Source organism: Pleurodeles waltl, unplaced genomic scaffold (genome assembly GCF_031143425.1).
Source record: "Pleurodeles waltl isolate 20211129_DDA unplaced genomic scaffold, aPleWal1.hap1.20221129 scaffold_72, whole genome shotgun sequence".
In the NCBI taxonomy this organism is placed as follows: Eukaryota; Metazoa; Chordata; class Amphibia; order Caudata; family Salamandridae; genus Pleurodeles; species Pleurodeles waltl.
In genome coordinates, this window is record NW_027150393.1 from 1852081 (window position 1) to 1870639 (window position 18559).

The window sequence follows — 18559 nt, forward strand, 5'->3', positions numbered from 1 at the left end:
CCCCACGTGCCGTCATTTTCAAAATGCAGGAAAGCGCCGTATTTAGTAGAATACAGCGCACCCCTGTGCTTCCCCCTGCGCCAGCTCTAAATTAGCTGCTGAGCGCCAACGCAGCCGTTCTTGCACCATGGAACAAGGATGACTGCGTTGAGGGGGAAATTGTTTTTGTGCAGGAAGGGACACCTTCCTGCCCAAAAAAAAAATCTTCAATGGTGATTTGCTCTTACTTCTATGTGTGCTGCAGAATGCATCACACATAGCAAGAGCAAAAACAAGGAGAAATGAAAACATTTCTCCTCAGTGCGCCACTCTAACGACACCCCTGGGATGGCGTTGGATTTTGGCGCTGACGCAGATTTACGCCAACTCCTAAATCTGGAGCAGCATCAAAATGCTATGGTGTTGCTGTGGCACACTCCCAACAACACCCATTGCACGCCCCTTCCAGGGAACGCGCTGCGTGCTAAGGGGCCGTATTTACAAGGTGGTGTTAAGCCACAAAAAGTGGCTGAACGCCATCTTGTAAATACCGCGCAGTGCATAGTGCCACCGGGGCGTCACTAAAAGTGATGCTCCGGTGGCGATAGAGCCTTGTAAGTCTGGCACTTTATTTGCTCAAGGTGTGTGTTCTTGGTGAGGGCAGGAAAGCTATTTTCGCTCTCGTACCTTCCTTCCTTGGCTGGCTTGAATGCTGTAGGCTCAGGCTTCCTTGCAAAGGTCAAACAGTGAGCAACTGACTGCCGTAAGCTGGCGCAACTCCTCTTGGTGAGCTGTGACAGATGCCCCAGGAGCGTAGTACCTCACGATGGTGAGGGATAGACACAGTCTCTTTTATCTCAGCTTGCCTGTCAGGTGAGGCAGGAAATGCAAATACTGTGAAAAAGCCCAGCGACTCGAACCAGGGACCTTTCGCATGTGAGGTGCGCATGATAACCACTACACTACACAAGCAGACACACTTGCCGGCTTGCTTCATGTGGCTATGCATTGTACTGGAACCACCACACTATGGAAACAGACACACCTGCTTGCTTTATGTGGCTATGCATTGGACTGGGATGCAAGGATGAGGGCCAATGTTCATGACGCTCAAAGCTGAGCCTTCCGGAACACAATCTCTTCCCTTGGAAGAAAGGAACTGGGATCACTTTCATTCCAAGAGGTGATTTCAGAACTGGACCCGAAATTACCATGGAGAAGCACTGTGCATTTAATGTTCCTACGAGCACTGCTGCTCCAGCACAGAAAAGCAGTTGCAAAGAAATCTCGCATACCTTCATGATGCTGGACCGTCTCGACGCCAGTATAAAGCATGTATTGCATTGCAACATGACATCTTACAAGAGTGAAAAGCAGAAATACTCCTGTTTAAAACACAGACTGAACCTATAAAGGTAGGGGTTTGTCTGGGATTTGAACCGAGGTCCTCTCACACCCGAAGCGAGAATCATACCCCTATACCAACTAGACTGCCGCTGCATAGTCATTTGAAACATCTTCTGAAGCGTCTTTCAGAAAAGCAGGGCCATTTGGAGGCTCTCTCTCTCTCTAAGCGTGCCATAGCAATTAATGTTTTCTGTCAAGGATTTTTTGTTTGTCTCTAGCAAGGCAAGAGGTAGTCAAAATGCCCTGTGCCAGTGAGCTGAACTAGGGGACTGATGTGAAAAGCAGACCCTTTCTGGTAGTTGTAACCCGCTGCTAGTCATGGACCCTTGCACCTTAGATTTCCCAACCAGAAGCACTGAAGGGCCTGCTAGCTCTTGAGCCAGAGGAGCATGCCTCTTGGATTCAAGCACACTCGCTCGGTCAGCGCTCGGTCAGCGCTCGGTCAGCGCTCGATTCATATTAGTGGCTCATAGGCCTGAAACACTCACCTGGGAGACGCAGGGTGGCTGATTTCCCGGAATGGCCCTTGATGGGGAAATCACCTCCTTTCCCCCGCCTCATTTCAGAATTGTGTGCTAGTCGCAAGACAGTGTTCAGGGGTTCATGGGTACTGCCTACTCCCAGCTGCCTCTCTGTCTTCTTCATGTAAATTGCAAGTCACGAGGAGGCACCATTGCCAATATGCTCCGCCCACCTAACCAAGAAACCTAGTTTGAGCTTGTCTGCCTGTGTTGTTGCAGGGGCAGAGTCTTCTTTGCCCAAAAGGTGGCAGGAGAGCCTCACTTCAAACGATAGAATCAACTGCTTAAGTAGAAACCAGCATGGTAGTTACTGTCATAAAGTGCAGCTCTAACAGAAGGTGTGCCTGAGACGCCCCTTCCAGTAATACACAGAATTTTGATTGAGGGCCCAGCCGATGGGTTGGTGGATTTCTCCTCACATGCCACAGCAGCTTCCAAAGATAGTGGTGTGAGGAGCTGGCTCTGCAAGCAGAGCAAGATTTAAGGGAAGAAAATACACCTGTCAGAAGTGGGATTTGAACCCACGCCTCCATGAAGAGACCAGAAGGCTCAGCTTCACTGAAGATCAAGCTCTCTTGAGTCTGGCTCCTTAGACCACTCGGCCATCCTGACAGCCAAAACAGTGTGCAGGTCGGACTCTTCAGTCTGCACTTGTTGATTTTGCCGCTTGCAATGTTCCTATCAAAGTCACAGCTTTAAAGGCCCCACAATATAACATGGCCAAGAAAAAAAAAAAAAAACAGAACAAGAAACAATGCACATGCACGACCACCGAGGGATGCAGATAACTTTTTAGCGTCCTGCAATAGTAAAGCACGTTTTACACAGGTCACAAGTTTTTAAAGGTCATTTCTGTCTAAGTGTGCATTGAGAGAGACTGAGGTTTTAGGGAGCAAACACAAAAGCTGCTGCTGCCAAGTGTTTCTGCCCGGTCTCAAACCGGGGACTTTTCGCGTGTGAGACGAACATGATAACCACTACACTACAGAAACAAGCTTGCTGATTTGACTGAAGGAGCACAGTTCCCCTCATATGTTTGCACGATTTCCTCTATACTTTATCAGCAGTTGCTCGGAATGCGAGGGGTAAGTGTGAAAATTGCAGCGGTGTCGGCCAGCATGCATACACTCAGACGTCCTGAAAAATCCCATAGCTGCGGGCAGAGACAGACAAATATCTGATGCCTAAATGCCAGGAAGGAGAGCCTGTGAAATCATCACACAGGGCGCACTGAGAGCAAGCAGGAAGGAAGCCAAGGCATTGTAATCCATTTTTCGCCTGAGGCAAAAAATATGTTTTGCGCAACAATGCTTCGAGTAAAATGAGAAATGTTGAGGGGTTGTGTATTTTGAGCAGGATTTGATTGTTTTCCGCTAAAATGGGCTCGTCCGGGATTTGAACCCGGGACCTCTCGCACCCTAAGCGAGAATCATACCCCTAGACCAACGAGCCTGGGCACAGAAATGCAACGGCTCCGACCCTGCTCGGAGGATTGGTGACAGAGAGTGGGAGACTACATCCCAAAGCAAGAAACTGCACATGGTGCTCTCTTTTGCAGTACGACTAGAGTCATTTGCATGGTCTTCATCGAACATGACATAAAAAGCCTCTATCCTTTAGACATTTTGGCCCAGATTTACAAGAAAAGGACTAAGCGCGACGCTGTGCCAAATTTGCAAGCCCCACGTGCCGTCATTTTCAAAATGCAGGAAAGCGCCGTATTTAGTAGAATACAGCGCACCCCTGTGCTTCCCCCTGCGCCAGCTCTAAATTAGCTGCTGAGCGCCAACGCAGCCGTTCTTGCACCATGGTACAAGGATGACTGCGTTGAGGGGGAAATTGTTTTTGTGCAGGAAGGGACACCTTCCTGCCCAAAAAAAAAATCTTCAATGGTGATTTGCTCTTACTTCTATGTGTGCTGCAGAATGCATCACACATAGCAAGAGCAAAAACAAGGAGAAATGAAAATATTTCTCCTCAGTGCGCCACTCTAACGACACCCCTGGGATGGCGTTGGATTTTGGCGCTGACGCAGATTTACGCCAACTCCTAAATCTGGAGCAGCATCAAAATGCTATGGTGTTGCTGTGGCACACTCCCAACAACACCCATTGCACGCCCCTTCCAGGGAACGCGCTGCGTGCTAAGGGGCCGTATTTACAAGGTGGTGTTAAGCCACAAAAAGTGGCTGAACGCCATCTTGTAAATACCGCGCAGTGCATAGTGCCACCGGGGCGTCACTAAAAGTGATGCTCCGGTGGCGATAGGGCCTTGTAAGTCTGGCACTTTATTTGCTCAAGGTGTGTGTTCTTGGTGAGGGCAGGAAAGCTATTTTCGCTCTCGTACCTTCCTTCCTTGGCTGGCTTGAATGCTGTAGGCTCAGGCTTCATTGCAAAGGTCAAACAGTGAGCAACTGACTGCCGTAAGCTGGCGCAACTCCTCTTGGTGAGCTGTGACAGATGCCCCAGGAGCGTAGTACCTCACGATGGTGAGGGATAGACACAGTCTCTTTTATCTCAGCTTGCCTGTCAGGTGAGGCAGGAAATGCAAATACTGTGAAAAAGCCCAGCGACTCGAACCAGGGACCTTTCGCATGTGAGGTGCGCATGATAACCACTACACTACACAAGCAGACACACTTGCCGGCTTGCTTCATGTGGCTATGCATTGTACTGGAACCACCACACTATGGAAACAGACACACCTGCTTGCTTTATGTGGCTATGCATTGGACTGGGATGCAAGGATGAGGGCCAATGTTCATGACGCTCAAAGCTGAGCCTTCCGGAACACAATCTCTTCCCTTGGAAGAAAGGAACTGGGATCACTTTCATTCCAAGAGGTGATTTCAGAACTGGACCCGAAATTACCATGGAGAAGCACTGTGCATTTAATGTTCCTACGAGCACTGCTGCTCCAGCACAGAAAAGCAGTTGCAAAGAAATCTCGCATACCTTCATGATGCTGGACCGTCTCGACGCCAGTATAAAGCATGTATTGCATTGCAACATGACATCTTACAAGAGTGAAAAGCAGAAATACTCCTGTTTAAAACACAGACTGAACCTATAAAGGTAGGGGTTTGTCTGGGATTTGAACCGAGGTCCTCTCACACCCGAAGCGAGAATCATACCCCTATACCAACTAGACTGCCGCTGCATAGTCATTTGAAACATCTTCTGAAGCGTCTTTCAGAAAAGCAGGGCCATTTGGAGGCTCTCTCTCTCTCTAAGCGTGCCATAGCAATTAATGTTTTCTGTCAAGGATTTTTTGTTTGTCTCTAGCAAGGCAAGAGGTAGTCAAAATGCCCTGTGCCAGTGAGCTGAACTAGGGGACTGATGTGAAAAGCAGACCCTTTCTGGTAGTTGTAACCCGCTGCTAGTCATGGACCCTTGCACCTTAGATTTCCCAACCAGAAGCACTGAAGGGCCTGCTAGCTCTTGAGCCAGAGGAGCATGCCTCTTGGATTCAAGCACACTTGCTCGGTCAGCGCTCGATCAGGCTCGATCAGGCGAGATTTATATTAGTGGCTCATAGGCCTGAAACACTCACCTGGGAGACGCAGGGTGGCTGATTTCCCGGAATGGCCCTTGATGGGGAAATCACCTCCTTTCCCCCGCCTCATTTCAGAATTGTGTGCTAGTCGCAAGACAGTGTTCAGGGGTTCATGGGTACTGCCTACTCCCAGCTGCCTCTCTGTCTTCTTCATGTAAATTGCAAGTCACGAGGAGGCACCATTGCCAATATGCTCCGCCCACCTAACCAAGAAACCTAGTTTGAGCTTGTCTGCCTGTGTTGTTGCAGGGGCAGAGTCTTCTTTGCCCAAAAGGTGGCAGGAGAGCCTCACTTCAAACGATAGAATCAACTGCTTAAGTAGAAACCAGCATGGTAGTTACTGTCATAAAGTGCAGCTCTAACAGAAGGTGTGCCTGAGACGCCCCTTCCAGTAATACACAGAATTTTGATTGAGGGCCCAGCCGATGGGTTGGTGGATTTCTCCTCACATGCCACAGCAGCTTCCAAAGATAGTGGTCTGAGGAGCTGGCTCTGCAAGCAGAGCAAGATTTAAGGGAAGAAAATACACCTGTCAGAAGTGGGATTTGAACCCACGCCTCCATGAAGAGACCAGAAGGCTCAGCTTCACTGAAGATCAAGCTCTCTTGAGTCTGGCGCCTTAGACCACTCGGCCATCCTGACAGCCAAAACAGTGTGCAGGTCGGACTCTTCAGTCTGCACTTGTTGATTTTGCCGCTTGCAATGTTCCTATCAAAGTCACAGCTTTAAAGGCCCCACAATATAACATGGCCAAGAAAAAAAAAATAAACAGAACAAGAAACAATGCACATGCACGACCACCGAGGGATGCAGATAACTTTTTAGCGTCCTGCAATAGTAAAGCACGTTTTACACAGGTCACAAGTTTTTAAAGGTCATTTCTGTCTAAGTGTGCATTGAGAGAGACTGAGGTTTTAGGGAGCAAACACAAAAGCTGCTGCTGCCAAGTGTTTCTGCCCGGTCTCAAACCGGGGACTTTTCGCGTGTGAGGCGAACGTGATAACCACTACACTACAGAAACAAGCTTGCTGATTTGACTGAAGTAGCACAGTTCCCCTCATATGTTTGCACGATTTCCTCTATACTTTATCAGCAGTTGCTCGGAATGCGAGGGGTAAGTGTGAAAATTGCAGCGGTGTCGGCCAGCATGCATACACTCAGACGTCCTGAAAAATCCCATAGCTGCGGGCAGAGACAGACAAATATCTGATGCCTAAATGCCAGGAAGGAGAGCCTGTGAAATCATCACACAGGGTGCACTGAGAGCAAGCAGGAAGGAAGCCAAGGCATTGTAATCCATTTTTCGCCTGAGGCAAAAAATATGTTTTGCGCAACAATGCTTCGAGTAAAATGAGAAATGTTGAGGGGTTGTGTATTTTGAGCAGGATTTGATTGTTTTCCGCTAAAATGGGCTCGTCCGGGATTTGAACCCGGGACCTCTCGCACCCTAAGCGAGAATCATACCCCTAGACCAACGAGCCTGGGCACAGAAATGCAACGGCTCCGACCCTGCTCGGAGGATTGGTGACAGAGAGTGGGAGACTACATCCCAAAGCAAGAAACTGCACATGGTGCTCTCTTTTGCAGTACGACTAGAGTCATTTGCATGGTCTTCATCGAACATGACATAAAAAGCCTCTATCCTTTAGACATTTTGGCCCAGATTTACAAGAAAATGACTAAGCGCGACGCTGTGCCAAATTTGCAAGCCCCACGTGCCGTCATTTTCAAAATGCAGGAAAGCGCCGTATTTAGTAGAATACAGCGCACCCCTGTGCTTCCCCCTGCGCCAGCTCTAAATTAGCTGCTGAGCGCCAACGCAGCCGTTCTTGCACCATGGTACAAGGATGACTGCGTTGAGGGGGAAATTGTTTTTGTGCAGGAAGGGACACCTTCCTGCCCAAAAAAAAAATCTTCAATGGTGATTTGCTCTTACTTCTATGTGTGCTCCAGAATGCATCACACATAGCAAGAGCAAAAACAAGGAGAAATGAAAACATTTCTCCTCAGTGCGCCACTCTAACGACACCCCTGGGATGGCGTTTGATTTTGGCGCTGACGCAGATTTACGCCAACTCCTAAATCTGGAGCAGCATCAAAATGCTATGGTGTTGCTGTGGCACACTCCCAACAACACCCATTGCACGCCCCTTCCAGGGAACGCGCTGCGTGCTAAGGGGCCGTATTTACAAGGTGGTGTTAAGCCACAAAAAGTGGCTGAACGCCATCTTGTAAATACCGCGCAGTGCATAGTGCCACCGGGGCGTCACTAAAAGTGATGCTCCGGTGGCGATAGGGCCTTGTAAGTCTGGCACTTTATTTGCTCAAGGTGTGTGTTCTTGGTGAGGGCAGGAAAGCTATTTTCGCTCTCGTACCTTCCTTCCTTGGCTGGCTTGAATGCTGTAGGCTCAGGCTTCATTGCAAAGGTCAAACAGTGAGCAACTGACTGCCGTAAGCTGGCGCAACTCCTCTTGGTGAGCTGTGACAGATGCCCCAGGAGCGTAGTACCTCACGATGGTGAGGGATAGACACAGTCTCTTTTATCTCAGCTTGCCTGTCAGGTGAGGCAGGAAATGCAAATACTGTGAAAAAGCCCAGCGACTCGAACCAGGGACCTTTCGCATGTGAGGTGCGCATGATAACCACTACACTACACAAGCAGACACACTTGCCGGCTTGCTTCATGTGGCTATGCATTGTACTGGAACCACCACACTATGGAAACAGACACACCTGCTTGCTTTATGTGGCTATGCATTGGACTGGGATGCAAGGATGAGGGCCAATGTTCATGACGCTCAAAGCTGAGCCTTCCGGAACACAATCTCTTCCCTTGGAAGAAAGGAACTGGGATCACTTTCATTCCAAGAGGTGATTTCAGAACTGGACCCGAAATTACCATGGAGAAGCACTGTGCATTTAATGTTCCTACGAGCACTGCTGCTCCAGCACAGAAAAGCAGTTGCAAAGAAATCTCGCATACCTTCATGATGCTGGACCGTCTCGACGCCAGTATAAAGCATGTATTGCATTGCAACATGACATCTTACAAGAGTGAAAAGCAGAAATACTCCTGTTTAAAACACAGACTGAACCTATAAAGGTAGGGGTTTGTCTGGGATTTGAACCGAGGTCCTCTCACACCCGAAGCGAGAATCATACCCCTATACCAACTAGACTGCCGCTGCATAGTCATTTGAAACATCTTCTGAAGCGTCTTTCAGAAAAGCAGGGCCATTTGGAGGCTCTCTCTCTCTAAGCGTGCCATAGCAATTGATGTTTTCTGTCAAGGATTTTTTGTTTGTCTCTAGCAAGGCAAGAGGTAGTCAAAATGCCCTGTGCCAGTGAGCTGAACTAGGGGACTGATGTGAAAAGCAGACCCTTTCTGGTAGTTGTAACCCGCTGCTAGTCATATACCCTTGCACCTTAGATTTCCCAACCAGAAGCACTGAAGGGCCTGCTAGCTCTTGAGCCAGAGGAGCATGCCTCTTGGATTCAAGCACACTTGCTCGGTCAGCGCTTGATCAGGCTCGATCAGGCGAGATTCATATTAGTGGCTCATAGGCCTGAAACACTCACCTGGGAGACGCAGGGTGGCTGATTTCCCGGAATGGCCCTTGATGGGGAAATCACCTCCTTTCCCCCGCCTCATTTCAGAATTGTGTGCTAGTCGCAAGACAGTGTTCAGGGGTTCATGGGTACTGCCTACTCCCAGCTGCCTCTCTGTCTTCTTCATGTAAATTGCAAGTCACGAGGAGGCACCATTGCCAATATGCTCCGCCCACCTAACCAAGAAACCTAGTTTGAGCTTGTCTGCCTGTGTTGTTGCAGGGGCAGAGTCTTCTTTGCCCAAAAGGTGGCAGGAGAGCCTCACTTCAAACGATAGAATCAACTGCTTAAGTAGAAACCAGCATGGTAGTTACTGTCATAAAGTGCAGCTCTAACAGAAGGTGTGCCTGAGACGCCCCTTCCAGTAATACACAGAATTTTGATTGAGGGCCCAGCCGATGGGTTGGTGGATTTCTCCTCACATGCCACAGCAGCTTCCAAAGATAGTGGTCTGAGGAGCTGGCTCTGCAAGCAGAGCAAGATTTAAGGGAAGAAAATACACCTGTCAGAAGTGGGATTTGAACCCACGCCTCCATGAAGAGACCAGAAGGCTCAGCTTCACTGAAGATCAAGCTCTCTTGAGTCTGGCGCCTTAGACCACTCGGCCATCCTGACAGCCAAAACAGTGTGCAGGTCGGACTCTTCAGTCTGCACTTGTTGATTTTGCCGCTTGCAATGTTCCTATCAAAGTCACAGCTTTAAAGGCCCCACAATATAACATGGCCAAGAAAAAAAAAAAAAAACAGAACAAGAAACAATGCACATGCACGACCACCGAGGGATGCAGATAACTTTTTAGCGTCCTGCAATAGTAAAGCACGTTTTACACAGGTCACAAGTTTTTAAAGGTCATTTCTGTCTAAGTGTGCATTGAGAGAGACTGAGGTTTTAGGGAGCAAACACAAAAGCTGCTGCTGCCAAGTGTTTCTGCCCGGTCTCAAACCGGGGACTTTTCGCGTGTGAGGCGAACGTGATAACCACTACACTACAGAAACAAGCTTGCTGATTTGACTGAAGGAGCACAGTTCCCCTCATATGTTTGCACGATTTCCTCTATACTTTATCAGCAGTTGCTCGGAATGCGAGGGGTAAGTGTGAAAATTGCAGCGGTGTCGGCCAGCATGCATACACTCAGACGTCCTGAAAAATCCCATAGCTGCGGGCAGAGACAGACAAATATCTGATGCCTAAATGCCAGGAAGGAGAGCCTGTGAAATCATCACACAGGGCGCACTGAGAGCAAGCAGGAAGGAAGCCAAGGCATTGTAATCCATTTTTCGCCTGAGGCAAAAAATATGTTTTGCGCAACAATGCTTCGAGTAAAATGAGAAATGTTGAGGGGTTGTGTATTTTGAGCAGGATTTGATTGTTTTCCGCTAAAATGGGCTCGTCCGGGATTTGAACCCGGGACCTCTCGCACCCTAAGCAAGAATCATACCCCTAGACCAACGAGCCTGGGAACAGAAATGCAACGGCTCCGACCCTGCTCGGAGGATTGGTGACAGAGAGTGGGAGACTACATCCCAAAGCAAGAAACTGCACATGGTGCTCTCTTTTGCAGTACGACTAGAGTCATTTGCATGGTCTTCATCGAACATGACATAAAAAGCCTCTATCCTTTAGACATTTTGGCCCAGATTTACAAGAAAATGACTAAGCGCGACGCTGTGCCAAATTTGCAAGCCCCACGTGCCGTCATTTTCAAAATGCAGGAAAGCGCCGTATTTAGTAGAATACAGCGCACCCCTGTGCTTCCCCCTGCGCCAGCTCTAAATTAGCTGCTGAGCGCCAACGCAGCCGTTCTTGCACCATGGTACAAGGATGACTGCGTTGAGGGGGAAATTGTTTTTGTGCAGGAAGGGACACCTTCCTGCCCAAAAAAAAAATCTTCAATGGTGATTTGCTCTTACTTCTATGTGTGCTCCAGAATGCATCACACATAGCAAGAGCAAAAACAAGGAGAAATGAAAACATGTCTCCTCAGTGCGCCACTCTAACGACACCCCTGGGATGGCGTTGGATTTTGGCGCTGACGCAGATTTACGCCAACTCCTAAATCTGGAGCAGCATCAAAATGCTATGGTGTTGCTGTGGCACACTCCCAACAACACCCATTGCACGCCCCTTCCAGGGAACGCGCTGCGTGCTAAGGGGCCGTATTTACAAGGTGGTGTTAAGCCACAAAAAGTGGCTGAACGCCATCTTGTAAATACCGCGCAGTGCATAGTGCCACCGGGGCGTCACTAAAAGTGATGCTCCGGTGGCGATAGGGCCTTGTAAGTCTGGCACTTTATTTGCTCAAGGTGTGTGTTCTTGGTGAGGGCAGGAAAGCTATTTTCGCTCTCGTACCTTCCTTCCTTGGCTGGCTTGAATGCTGTAGGCTCAGGCTTCATTGCAAAGGTCAAACAGTGAGCAACTGACTGCCGTAAGCTGGCGCAACTCCTCTTGGTGAGCTGTGACAGATGCCCCAGGAGCGTAGTACCTCACGATGGTGAGGGATAGACACAGTCTCTTTTATCTCAGCTTGCCTGTCAGGTGAGGCAGGAAATGCAAATACTGTGAAAAAGCCCAGCGACTCGAACCAGGGACCTTTCGCATGTGAGGTGCGCATGATAACCACTACACTACACAAGCAGACACACTTGCCGGCTTGCTTCATGTGGCTATGCATTGTACTGGAACCACCACACTATGGAAACAGACACACCTGCTTGCTTTATGTGGCTATGCATTGGACTGGGATGCAAGGATGAGGGCCAATGTTCATGACGCTCAAAGCTGAGCCTTCCGGAACACAATCTCTTCCCTTGGAAGAAAGGAACTGGGATCACTTTCATTCCAAGAGGTGATTTCAGAACTGGACCCGAAATTACCATGGAGAAGCACTGTGCATTTAATGTTCCTACGAGCACTGCTGCTCCAGCACAGAAAAGCAGTTGCAAAGAAATCTCGCATACCTTCATGATGCTGAACCGTCTCGACGCCAGTATAAAGCATGTATTGCATTGCAACATGACATCTTACAAGAGTGAAAAGCAGAAATACTCCTGTTTAAAACACAGACTGAACCTATAAAGGTAGGGGTTTGTCTGGGATTTGAACCGAGGTCCTCTCACACCCGAAGCGAGAATCATACCCCTATACCAACTAGACTGCCGCTGCATAGTCATTTGAAACATCTTCTGAAGCGTCTTTCAGAAAAGCAGGGCCATTTGGAGGCTCTCTCTCTCTAAGCGTGCCATAGCAATTGATGTTTTCTGTCAAGGATTTTTTGTTTGTCTCTAGCAAGGCAAGAGGTAGTCAAAATGCCCTGTGCCAGTGAGCTGAACTAGTGGACTGATGTGAAAAGCAGACCCTTTCTGGTAGTTGTAACCCGCTGCTAGTCATGGACCCTTGCACCTTAGATTTCCCAACCAGAAGCACTGAAGGGCCTGCTAGCTCTTGAGCCAGAGGAGCATGCCTCTTGGATTCAAGCACACTTGCTCGGTCAGCGCTCGATCAGGCTCGATCAGGCGAGATTCATATTAGTGGCTCATAGGCCTGAAACACTCACCTGGGAGACGCAGGGTGGCTGATTTCCCGGAATGGCCCTTGATGGGGAAATCACCTCCTTTCCCCCGCCTCATTTCAGAATTGTGTGCTAGTCGCAAGACAGTGTTCAGGGGTTCATGGGTACTGCCTACTCCCAGCTGCCTCTCTGTCTTCATCATGTAAATTGCAAGTCACGAGGAGGCACCATTGCCAATATGCTCCGCCCACCTAACCAAGAAACCTAGTTTGAGCTTGTCTGCCTGTGTTGTTGCAGGGGCAGAGTCTTCTTTGCCCAAAAGGTGGCAGGAGAGCCTCACTTCAAACGATAGAATCAACTGCTTAAGTAGAAACCAGCATGGTAGTTACTGTCATAAAGTGCAGCTCTAACAGAAGGTGTGCCTGAGACGCCCCTTCCAGTAATACACAGAATTTTGATTGAGGGCCCAGCCGATGGGTTGGTGGATTTCTCCTCACATGCCACAGCAGCTTCCAAAGATAGTGGTCTGAGGAGCTGGCTCTGCAAGCAGAGCAAGATTTAAGGGAAGAAAATACACCTGTCAGAAGTGGGATTTGAACCCACACCTCCATGAAGAGACCAGAAGGCTCAGCTTCACTGAAGATCAAGCTCTCTTGAGTCTGGCGCCTTAGACCACTCGGCCATCCTGACAGCCAAAACAGTGTGCAGGTCGGACTCTTCAGTCTGCACTTGTTGATTTTGCCGCTTGCAATGTTCCTATCAAAGTCACAGCTTTAAAGGCCCCACAATATAACATGGCCAAGAAAAAAAAAAAAAAACAGAACAAGAAACAATGCACATGCACGACCACCGAGGGATGCAGATAACTTTTTAGCGTCCTGCAATAGTAAAGCACGTTTTACACAGGTCACAAGTTTTTAAAGGTCATTTCTGTCTAAGTGTGCATTGAGAGAGACTGAGGTTTTAGGGAGCAAACACAAAAGCTGCTGCTGCCAAGTGTTTCTGCCCGGTCTCAAACCGGGGACTTTTCGCGTGTGAGGCGAACGTGATAACCACTACACTACAGAAACAAGCTTGCTGATTTGACTGAAGGAGCACAGTTCCCCTCATATGTTTGCACGATTTCCTCTATACTTTATCAGCAGTTGCTCGGAATGCGAGGGGTAAGTGTGAAAATTGCAGCGGTGTCGGCCAGCATGCATACACTCAGACGTCCTGAAAAATCCCATAGCTGCGGGCAGAGACAGACAAATATCTGATGCCTAAATGCCAGGAAGGAGAGCCTGTGAAATCATCACACAGGGCGCACTGAGAGCAAGCAGGAAGGAAGCCAAGGCATTGTAATCCATTTTTCGCCTGAGGCAAAAAATATGTTTTGCGCAACAATGCTTCGAGTAAAATGAGAAATGTTGAGGGGTTGTGTATTTTGAGCAGGATTTGATTGTTTTCCGCTAAAATGGGCTCGTCCGGGATTTGAACCCGGGACCTCTCGCACCCTAAGCGAGAATCATACCCCTAGACCAACGAGCCTGGGCACAGAAATGCAACGGCTCCGACCCTGCTCGGAGGATTGGTGACAGAGAGTGGGAGACTACATCCCAAAGCAAGAAACTGCACATGGTGCTCTCTTTTGCAGTACGACTAGAGTCATTTGCATGGTCTTCATCGAACATGACATAAAAAGCCTCTATCCTTTAGACATTTTGGCCCAGATTTACAAGAAAATGACTAAGCGCGACGCTGTGCCAAATTTGCAAGCCCCACGTGCCGTCATTTTCAAAATGCAGGAAAGCGCCGTATTTAGTAGAATACAGCGCACCCCTGTGCTTCCCCCTGCGCCAGCTCTAAATTAGCTGCTGAGCGCCAACGCAGCCGTTCTTGCACCATGGTACAAGGATGACTGCGTTGAGGGGGAAATTGTTTTTGTGCAGGAAGGGACACCTTCCTGCCCAAAAAAAAAATCTTCAATGGTGATTTGCTCTTACTTCTATGTGTGCTCCAGAATGCATCACACATAGCAAGAGCAAAAACAAGGAGAAATGAAAACATTTCTCCTCAGTGCGCCACTCTAACGACACCCCTGGGATGGCGTTGGATTTTGGCGCTGACGCAGATTTACGCCAACTCCTAAATCTGGAGCAGCATCAAAATGCTATGGTGTTGCTGTGGCACACTCCCAACAACACCCATTGCACGCCCCTTCCAGGGAACGCGCTGCGTGCTAAGGGGCCGTATTTACAAGGTGGTGTTAAGCCACAAAAAGTGGCTGAACGCCATCTTGTAAATACCGCGCAGTGCATAGTGCCACCGGGGCGTCACTAAAAGTGATGCTCCGGTGGCGATAGGGCCTTGTAAGTCTGGCACTTTATTTGCTCAAGGTGTGTGTTCTTGGTGAGGGCAGGAAAGCTATTTTCGCTCTCGTACCTTCCTTCCTTGGCTGGCTTGAATGCTGTAGGCTCAGGCTTCATTGCAAAGGTCAAACAGTGAGCAACTGACTGCCGTAAGCTGGCGCAACTCCTCTTGGTGAGCTGTGACAGATGCCCCAGGAGCGTAGTACCTCACGATGGTGAGGGATAGACACAGTCTCTTTTATCTCAGCTTGCCTGTCAGGTGAGGCAGGAAATGCAAATACTGTGAAAAAGCCCAGCAACTCGAACCAGGGACCTTTCGCATGTGAGGTGCGCATGATAACCACTACACTACACAAGCAGACACACTTGCCGGCTTGCTTCATGTGGCTATGCATTGTACTGGAACCACCACACTATGGAAACAGACACACCTGCTTGCTTTATGTGGCTATGCATTGGACTGGGATGCAAGGATGAGGGCCAATGTTCATGACGCTCAAAGCTGAGCCTTCCGGAACACAATCTCTTCCCTTGGAAGAAAGGAACTGGGATCACTTTCATTCCAAGAGGTGATTTCAGAACTGGACCCGAAATTACCATGGAGAAGCACTGTGCATTTAATGTTCCTACGAGCACTGCTGCTCCAGCACAGAAAAGCAGTTGCAAAGAAATCTCGCATACCTTCATGATGCTGAACCGTCTCGACGCCAGTATAAAGCATGTATTGCATTGCAACATGACATCTTACAAGAGTGAAAAGCAGAAATACTCCTGTTTAAAACACAGACTGAACCTATAAAGGTAGGGGTTTGTCTGGGATTTGAACCGAGGTCCTCTCACACCCGAAGCGAGAATCATACCCCTATACCAACTAGACTGCCGCTGCATAGTCATTTGAAACATCTTCTGAAGCGTCTTTCAGAAAAGCAGGGCCATTTGGAGGATCTCTCTCTCTAAGCGTGCCATAGCAATTGATGTTTTCTGTCAAGGATTTTTTGTTTGTCTCTAGCAAGGCAAGAGGTAGTCAAAATGCCCTGTGCCAGTGAGCTGAACTAGGGGACTGATGTGAAAAGCAGACCCTTTCTGGTAGTTGTAACCCGCTGCTAGTCATGGACCCTTGCACCTTAGATTTCCCAACCAGAAGCACTGAAGGGCCTGCTAGCTCTTGAGCCAGAGGAGCATGCCTCTTGGATTCAAGCACACTTGCTCGGTCAGCGCTCGATCAGGCTCGATCAGGCGAGATTCATATTAGTGGCTCATAGGCCTGAAACACTCACCTGGGAGACGCAGGGTGGCTGATTTCCCGGAATGGCCCTTGATGGGGAAATCACCTCCTTTCCCCCGCCTCATTTCAGAATTGTGTGCTAGTCGCAAGACAGTGTTCAGGGGTTCATGGGTACTGCCTACTCCCAGCTGCCTCTCTGTCTTCATCATGTAAATTGCAAGTCACGAGGAGGCACCATTGCCAATATGCTCCGCCCACCTAACCAAGAAACCTAGTTTGAGCTTGTCTGCCTGTGTTGTTGCAGGGGCAGAGTCTTCTTTGCCCAAAAGGTGGCAGGAGAGCCTCACTTCAAACGATAGAATCAACTGCTTAAGTAGAAACCAGCATGGTAGTTACTGTCATAAAGTGCAGCTCTAACAGAAGGTGTGCCTGAGACGCCCCTTCCAGTAATACACAGAATTTTGATTGAGGGCCCAGCCGATGGGTTGGTGGATTTCTCCTCACATGCCACAGCAGCTTCCAAAGATAGTGGTCTGAGGAGCTGGCTCTGCAAGCAGAGCAAGATTTAAGGGAAGAAAATACACCTGTCAGAAGTGGGATTTGAACCCACACCTCCATGAAGAGACCAGAAGGCTCAGCTTCACTGAAGATCAAGCTCTCTTGAGTCTGGCGCCTTAGACCACTCGGCCATCCTGACAGCCAAAACAGTGTGCAGGTCGGACTCTTCAGTCTGCACTTGTTGATTTTGCCGCTTGCAATGTTCCTATCAAAGTCACAGCTTTAAAGGCCCCACAATATAACATGGCCAAGAAAAAAAAAAAAAAACAGAACAAGAAACAATGCACATGCACGACCACCGAGGGATGCAGATAACTTTTTAGCGTCCTGCAATAGTAAAGCACGTTTTACACAGGTCACAAGTTTTTAAAGGTCATTTCTGTCTAAGTGTGCATTGAGAGAGACTGAGGTTTTAGGGAGCAAACACAAAAGCTGCTGCTGCCAAGTGTTTCTGCCCGGTCTCAAACCGGGGACTTTTCGCGTGTGAGGCGAACGTGATAACCACTACACTACAGAAACAAGCTTGCTGATTTGACTGAAGGAGCACAGTTCCCCTCATATGTTTGCACGATTTCCTCTATACTTTATCAGCAGTTGCTCGGAATGCGAGGGGTAAGTGTGAAAATTGCAGCGGTGTCGGCCAGCATGCATACACTCAGACGTCCTGAAAAATCCCATAGCTGCGGGCAGAGACAGACAAATATCTGATGCCTAAATGCCAGGAAGGAGAGCCTGTGAAATCATCACACAGGGCGCACTGAGAGCAAGCAGGAAGGAAGCCAAGGCATTGTAATCCATTTTTCGCCTGAGGCAAAAAATATGTTTTGCGCAACAATGCTTCGAGTAAAATGAGAAATGTTGAGGGGTTGTGTATTTTGAGCAGGATTTGATTGTTTTCCGCTAAAATGGGCTCGTCCGGGATTTGAACCCGGGACCTCTTGCACCCTAAGCGAGAATCATACCCCTAGACCAACGAGCCTGGGCACAGAAATGCAACGGCTCCGACCCTGCTCGGAGGATTGGTGACAGAGAGTGGGAGACTACATCCCAAAGCAAGAAACTGCACATGGTGCTCTCTTTTGCAGTACGACTAGAGTCATTTGCATGGTCTTCATCGAACATGACATAAAAAGCCTCTATCCTTTAGACATTTTGGCCCAGATTTACAAGAAAATGACTAAGCGCGACGCTGTGCCAAATTTGCAAGCCCCACGTGCCGTCATTTTCAAAATGCAGGAAAGCGCCGTATTTAGTAGAATACAGCGCACCCCTGTGCTTCCCCCTGCGCCAGCTCTAAATTAGCTGCTGAGCGCCAACGCAGCCGTTCTTGCACCATGGTACAAGGATGACTGCGTTGAGGGGGAAATTGTTTTTGTGCAGGAAGGGACACCTTCCTGCCCAAAAAAAAAATCTTCAATGGTGATTTGCTCTTACTTCTATGTGTGCTCCAGAATGCATCACACATAGCAAGAGCAAAAACAAGGAGAAATGAAAACATTTCTCCTCAGTGCGCCACTCTAACGACACCCCTGGGATGGCGTTGGATTTTGGCGCTGACGCAGATTTACGCCAACTCCTAAATCTGGAGCAGCATCAAAATGCTATGGTGTTGCTGTGGCACACTCCCAACAACACCCATTGCACGCCCCTTCCAGGGAACGCGCTGCGTGCTAAGGGGCCGTATTTACAAGGTGGTGTTAAGCCACAAAAAGTGGCTGAACGCCATCTTGTAAATACCGCGCAGTGCATAGTGCCACCGGGGCGTCACTAAAAGTGATGCTCCGGTGGCGATAGGGCCTTGTAAGTCTGGCACTTTATTTGCTCAAGGTGTGTGTTCTTGGTGAGG

The 18559-nt window shown here is 48.7% G+C and overlaps 7 non-coding genes across 7 annotated transcripts; all 7 read right to left on the minus strand.

Moving 5' to 3' along the window:
- Positions 1–3287: 3287 nt before the first annotated feature.
- On the minus strand, positions 3288–3359 carry TRNAP-AGG (transfer RNA proline (anticodon AGG)). The gene has a single exon. It is a non-coding gene; the product is annotated as a tRNA-Pro (tRNA).
- A 2633-nt stretch (positions 3360–5992) lies between these two features.
- Positions 5993–6104, minus strand: TRNAL-CAA (transfer RNA leucine (anticodon CAA)). Its single transcript has 2 exons — positions 6067–6104; positions 5993–6038 (listed from the first exon to the last, which is right to left on the minus strand). It is a non-coding gene; the product is annotated as a tRNA-Leu (tRNA).
- Positions 6105–6871: 767 nt separating this feature from the next.
- TRNAP-AGG (transfer RNA proline (anticodon AGG)) lies at positions 6872–6943 on the minus strand. Its single transcript has one exon. It is a non-coding gene; the product is annotated as a tRNA-Pro (tRNA).
- Positions 6944–9574: 2631 nt separating this feature from the next.
- On the minus strand, positions 9575–9686 carry TRNAL-CAA (transfer RNA leucine (anticodon CAA)). The gene is made up of 2 exons: positions 9649–9686; positions 9575–9620 (listed from the first exon to the last, which is right to left on the minus strand). It is a non-coding gene; the product is annotated as a tRNA-Leu (tRNA).
- A 768-nt stretch (positions 9687–10454) lies between these two features.
- TRNAP-AGG (transfer RNA proline (anticodon AGG)) lies at positions 10455–10526 on the minus strand. Its single transcript has one exon. It is a non-coding gene; the product is annotated as a tRNA-Pro (tRNA).
- Positions 10527–14037: 3511 nt separating this feature from the next.
- Positions 14038–14109, minus strand: TRNAP-AGG (transfer RNA proline (anticodon AGG)). The gene has a single exon. It is a non-coding gene; the product is annotated as a tRNA-Pro (tRNA).
- A 3511-nt stretch (positions 14110–17620) lies between these two features.
- Positions 17621–17692, minus strand: TRNAP-AGG (transfer RNA proline (anticodon AGG)). Its single transcript has one exon. It is a non-coding gene; the product is annotated as a tRNA-Pro (tRNA).
- Positions 17693–18559: the final 867 nt, after the last annotated feature.